The sequence below is a fragment of the Odocoileus virginianus genome, chromosome 6 (genome assembly GCF_023699985.2).
Source record: "Odocoileus virginianus isolate 20LAN1187 ecotype Illinois chromosome 6, Ovbor_1.2, whole genome shotgun sequence".
Lineage (NCBI taxonomy): Eukaryota > Metazoa > Chordata > Mammalia > Artiodactyla > Cervidae > Odocoileus > Odocoileus virginianus.
Genome location: NC_069679.1, coordinates 26,322,315 through 26,328,314, shown reverse-complemented (window position 1 = coordinate 26,328,314; position 6,000 = coordinate 26,322,315). Strand labels below are relative to the sequence as shown.

Genomic DNA, 6,000 nt, shown 5'->3' with positions numbered 1-6,000 from the left:
CATGCACTGGAGAAGGAAATGGTAACCCACTCCAGTATTCTTGCCTGGAGAATCCCAGGGACAGAGGAGCCTGGTGGCCTGCCGTCTATGGGGTGGCACAGAGTAGGACACGACTGACATGATTTAGCAGCAGCAGCAAGCCACTATGCTGCAGTAATTTGTTAGCGCAGACAAAGAAAACAAACTGACTACCTACATTTGAACTTTAAGGGATTCTATACCTTGGTCCCTCCCTAGTTTAGTGACTTTCCCCCCTTTATTCTTTTCCTTTTGATTTCGGCTCCAGTCAGCTGGTTGTTACTTAAATATTATCCCAGTTGATTTTAGGTGTTTTATGTTTCTGGGTATGTGAAACATAGGGTTCTAAAAGACAGTCTTAGACAAAATTGCCACTCCCCTGTTAATCCTGCAACCTTGTTCCCATTCTCCCCTTCTCCCCACCCTTCTCATACAGGACATAATTCACTTTAACTTCTGGTGTATCCCCTGACTCCTCTGCCTGACAAATGAGCAGGTATTTGTGTATGTTCTTACATCCCCTGGTCTCTTTCACAAAGGGTGTAATTTTAAAAAAAATACTTATTAATCTGCATCTTGTTTTAGTTGCATACATGGGATCTTCGTTGCTCCACTACATGCAGGATTTTAGTTTCCCAAAAAGGGATTGAATCCTTCTGCACTGCAAGAATTCTTAACCACTGGACCACCAGGAGAGTCCCCAGAAAGTGTGTACTTTTGCCTTTAAGCAAATTTAACTTTTCAAAGTCCAGCGAATTTGGCACAAGAAGGCTACTTATAACTTTAGCAAATGTTGTTTTGTTTAAATGCTAAAGGCCAGAATTAAATGAATTAAACCATGAGACATGAGGGAAATGAAATAGAATAGTTAACTTTCACTAAATTCTTCTAATCCTTACCTGCAATTAGACTGTACACTAGGTACTTCTCATCATAGATGCTGGTAACTGAGTTGCATTAATTTTAGTAAATGTGGGCAGCAGAGGGTGCAAACTGTTGAGTTGGCAGAGACAGGTAAATTACTCCCTTTTCGGAGGCTCATTGGGTGGGTGTTAGAATACGGAGACATTTCTGATGACGGGTCTGTGTATTCCCAAGTGCTTGAATCCTAAAGCCTTCACTTAGGTACCTTGCCCAACAGTGCCACAGCATCGCAGTTTTGGTTGCTGAGCCCAAAGTGGAGCCCCAAACTACTGTGTTAAGAGTGTTCCTACAGAGCAGGGCCTTCCCCACAATATACAACCCTGCCCAAAGGGACCAAAAACAATGTAAAATATAACACCTCAGCCTACACATTTCCTCAAGTGAACTGAGCAGTGTTTGGTAGCCGTTAACAAACTAATCACAAGTACCCTCCCACTTCCATCTGCAGCAACAAACATTCCCAGGATCCCGGGCCGTTTGGACTGACGTTACTTCCGGGAAAAGTAACCTTTCTTTGGCGGTTGCAGATCAGAGAGGTCTCGCGACATTTGCTCCCGCGAGATCTGCTTGCTCACTCTAGCGATGACATCCTCCTCCTCCTCCCCGCCGCCTTTCGGCAATCTTCGCCAGTCCCAGCCCCGACCAATCTGCCATCAGATGGCATGGATCAGGGTCTTCCCCCGAACCCCGGTCGGCGCGGGGCGTCAGGCGGCAGCGGCGGGGTGCGAGCTGCACGAGGCCGACGGCAGCGGCTCTGCGGACGGCCACGGGCTGGCGACGAGCAGTGAGCGTGGGCGGGGCGGGGGTAAGCCTACTGAGTAGCGGCTCGATTGTTCTGGCCTGGCTATGGCGCCTCTCCTCCCCCCCGCCATGGCTCCCCGTGTCCCTGCTCCGCTCCTCTCAGTGAGTGAAAGTGGCCGCCGCCGCCGCCGGCCCAGCGCCCGCAGCCGCCTCAGCGCCGCCGCCATCTTGGGGTCCCAGGAGCCGCCGAAGGAGCGAGCTAGGAGCGTCCACGCCCAACGCAGTCACCGTCCCACGGCCTCAGAGAGCGAACCGCGGCTCCACCGTCGGCGGGGCGACCCCCCCCTCCGGACCCCGCCCGCACCCCGCCCCCCCTCCGCCGCCGCCGCGGCGGCGGGGCCCGGCGGCCCGAGGTGAGGCGACTAGACGTGGGCGGACGAACGGAGGGGGGGTTGTGTAGGCCCCGTTGCGCCCCTCTCTGGGCGACGACTGGGCCGCGTCTTAAAGGGGCCGTCGCCCCCGGCCCTGGGATTTGTTGGGGTTAGTAGGGAGGATGGGTGTGGACACTCCTCGCAGGGTTGGGACCTCAGGGATCTCGGCCTTGTTCTTACTCTCTCCTACCTCTGGAGACCCGGGGTCACGCGGTGACCTCGGCCAGCCGAGAAAGCCCATGGGGCGCCCACACGTGAGGAGTGTGTTAGACCAGGTGCACGTGGGACCCGGTGGGGCGGTGTCGGCTAACACGTGTGTGGGTTTGGGGGTGGGGTGGGGCAGGGCGGGGGCTGGTTGGGCTCGAGTGGGAACCCGGTGTGGACTGCTGTATCTGTCCTTTTAAACAGATGAGCTCCAAGGGCTGGATAGTATGTCAGTTTTTGGGTGCGAGCTGGGATCTGGGTGAATGGTCCATTTTGCTTGTTGATGTTGGCTAGATGCAGCCTAACACGTGCGCACACTTAGGAGTGTGTAGGTGTCACCCCTTCTAGGCTTTTTGGCCTTTGTAGGGCGTCTAGGCAAGTGTCATCCAATTTGACGTTCCTTCTTGAGGTCGCTGTTGAAAACTACTACTTCCGTAATCAGCGAGGGTGGAAGCCCCCTACAGTTTAGGAGTGAGAGAGGTTCTAAGAAGGCACTCACTATTTTAGTTTAACAGCCAGCTCTGCCGAATTCTTTGATTCAAACACTGTCTAGTTGTATGTTCGTGTACTTGTTGGTAGAATGGAAGAAGAAATGAGGTGGTTGACTTTGTTAACATCTCAGGTAACCAGCTTACTTTTCCAATCAGTGACTTTCATGATTTCCTTTCCCAAAAGGAATTTTCACTGTGGTTTACAAGTGGCGGCTTTTTGTTATTCATTTTTAAAGTAACACCTTTACTGAGATATAATTCACATACCAAAAAGCTCCGCCTTTTAAAAGTGTACAGTTCCATGATTTTTAGCCTACGAATCGAGTTGTATAGCTAGCACAGTGCATTATCTTAACTAACTGATCACTCCAAAAAGAAGCCCCCTTAGCAGTTACTCCCTTCTCTTCACCCAACCCCTAGCAATCACTAATCTCTTTTCTGTTTTTGTAGATTTGCCTACTCTGGATATTTCATATAAACAGAATCATACAATATGTGTCCTTTTGTGGCTATCTTCTTTCACTTAACCATGTTTTCAAGGCTCTTTCATGTTGCAGCATGTATCAGGACTTTGTTTCTTTTTGTTGCCAATTAGTGTTCCAATTCTTGTTGTGTTTTATTCTTGAAATTCTCAAGCTCTTCCTATAAAACATTTATTTGGTTATTATATATGATAAAAGTCACATACTTAACTAGATTCTAAAATAAATTTGTATTTTTAAGAGTTAAATTCCGTTGTTTTAGTTTACTATGTTCTTTTCCTCTACAATTTGTTTCAGAAGAATCCAAATCAATTTTTAAAGGTCTGTGTTTTTTAATAGGAAAAAACTAATGTTAAGAGCACAAATATGATTAGAAATTTTATGACTAATAAAAACATTTTGAGTACATCAAGGTACAAATGTGATTCTGTCTCAGCTACAGACCCTAAACTGTGATGTTATAATTTCACTTAGTGAAAGTTTGTCATGGTACTACCAAGGGAAGGTATCCTTAAACAGTTTTAGACTGTTGTTAACTTGTGTAGACATAGGACTAGGAGAGGACTAATAGGCATCTTTTCTGCCCACAAGGTTAAAACTGGCTTGGGGATTTAACACGTCAACATAAAGTTCACACAAAATACAAATGCTGGGATGCATTGAGTTTTAGAGTGGATAAGATTTGGATAAGATTGGTAGGAATTGGATAAGATTAATAGGAAACTTTGAATTTGTGTAGGAAAATAAGTGGAGCTGGTGACAGGTTTGCTTCTTAAGCACATGGATTTTGATACACTAGGTCGTAGCCTGCAGAAGACTGAGAAGCGCGTAGTCGTTGATACTTACTAAATACCTTATATGGGCACTGATCTAATCACCGGGGCTCCTGTTCCACCTCACACCGTCACCTTGGCAGTTAGGATTTCAGCATATGAGTTGGGGGAGTGAAGGGACCTAAACATTTGAACCATGGCTGTGTATTAAATGAGAAATTTCAGTTGTAGAAGCACTGGATTCGCTTGCTAATTGTAGTACAGTAGGTTTGCTTAGAGTTGAAAAGTTGGTCACAAAGAAGTTTAATGCCTGGGTTTTGTAAGTACGTAAGAGAGATTTCCATATGTGTTAGGTCAGAAGTAGGATATTAGTAATAGCCAACGTCATTGACAAATTAGATGTGAAAAAAATCACTGGGACTAAATGCTGTCCCTTTTTTTCTTTAAAATTTGGCATGCATCTTGTGGTATTTTAGTTCCCCAGCCAGGGACTGAACCTGAGCCCTTGACTGTGAAAGCAGAGTCCTAACCACTAGACCGCCAGGGAATTCCCCGTATATTAAACTGACTAAAAGACAATGAGTAAGCTGTGTGACATGCCTTTGTAAACCTTCATTACCAAGCTTTGGTAACTGTGTGATGGCGTCAGAGCAGTATCCTTACATTATTTATGTGCTTTGAACCCCTTTATTGTCTAAAGAAACCTGTGAACCCCTTCTCAGAATTTGACTTTTCAAATGTATAAAATATAATTCACGTTTTAACAGCTAGTGTTTGTCCTGCTAATACCACTGTGGTATGCTACAGGAACTACATTCAGAATTGAAGAAACTGTTAATTTCAGTTATAGGTTAGTGAAAATAAGGATGTACATTTTTTTCCATCCAACTTCTTGGGCCCTAGTTTATTTTTTTTAATTTTTTTATTTTTGGCCCTAGTTTAAAGAGCCTAAAGAGCCTTTGCCCTGGAGAGTCCAACATGTAGCTAAGTCATTTTATATGCATCAAACCAGTAATTTTTTTTTTTTTTTTTTTAAGAAGTAGAAGGATTGTTGGCTCAAATTTGCATTCATGTGAACAGGACTTTTTAGGGGAAAAGTGAGTGATAACTTAGCTGAAGAGAGACATGGTTATATAATAGAAAGACATTGGTTTTGAACTTAAAAAGACTTGGGTTTGAGTCCCGCGTAGCACTGAATAAGTCCGTGAACTTTTTGTTTCAGTTCTCCGTATTTGTAAAACAGGTAAAATAATTTTCACTTCTGAGATTAAATGACATATCAACTATAAGACAGCATATTGAGAAATGTTAGTTTATTTTCACCTTTGAAGAACATATCAAAAACTTTAACATACATTTAGTTTTGATTTGGAAGAGGAAACTTACTCAGTAGGAAAGAACATGGATGGCATATAGGGTTTTCTCAGGGTATTCATGTATAGTGTTCACCTTTTTGTACTGGTACTAAAATGATTCATATTTCTTATAAACAGATAAGCTGCCTTTGGGCTTGCATGTGACAGCTACCCTTCTGGGCAAGAAGTTAGTTAACTGAGGAAGATAAACTGGGTAAATCTTTCATTCCTTGTGCATGAACAGAAAAATGGCTAGAGAACATCAATATGGTAAAAGGAATGCTAGGCCACGTGGTCAGTTTATCTCTGAGATTGTTGTCTGAATATTACCAGAAAGGCTGTCAACCTATTTGTCACTCCTGGAACTTCCCTGTTGGTCCAGAAGACTTCATGCTTCACTGCAGGAGGCACAGGTCCAATTCTTTGGGAGCTAAGATCCCGCATGTCTTACGGTGTGTCTAATAAGTAAATAAATAAATGTTTAAAAAAGTCACTCCTGAGAGAGATGAAAAATAATTTAGAAATGGACTGTATTTGTGTTATCTTGGTAGAAAACCACAATGCATTCACTCTTAGACTTA

The 6,000-nt window shown here is 44.3% G+C and overlaps 1 protein-coding gene across 2 annotated transcripts in view; it reads left to right on the top strand.

Annotated features, from left to right (window-relative positions):
* The first annotated feature begins 1,784 nt into the window (after positions 1 to 1,784).
* The window catches only part of INO80 (INO80 complex ATPase subunit), a 123,579-nt gene continuing 119,363 nt past the window's right edge, over positions 1,785 to 6,000 (top strand). For both annotated transcript variants that reach the window (XM_020877552.2, XM_020877551.2), the window contains exon 1: positions 1,785 to 2,096. The gene's annotated coding sequence lies outside the window, so the exon portion shown is untranslated. The remainder of the gene's footprint in view (positions 2,097 to 6,000) is intronic.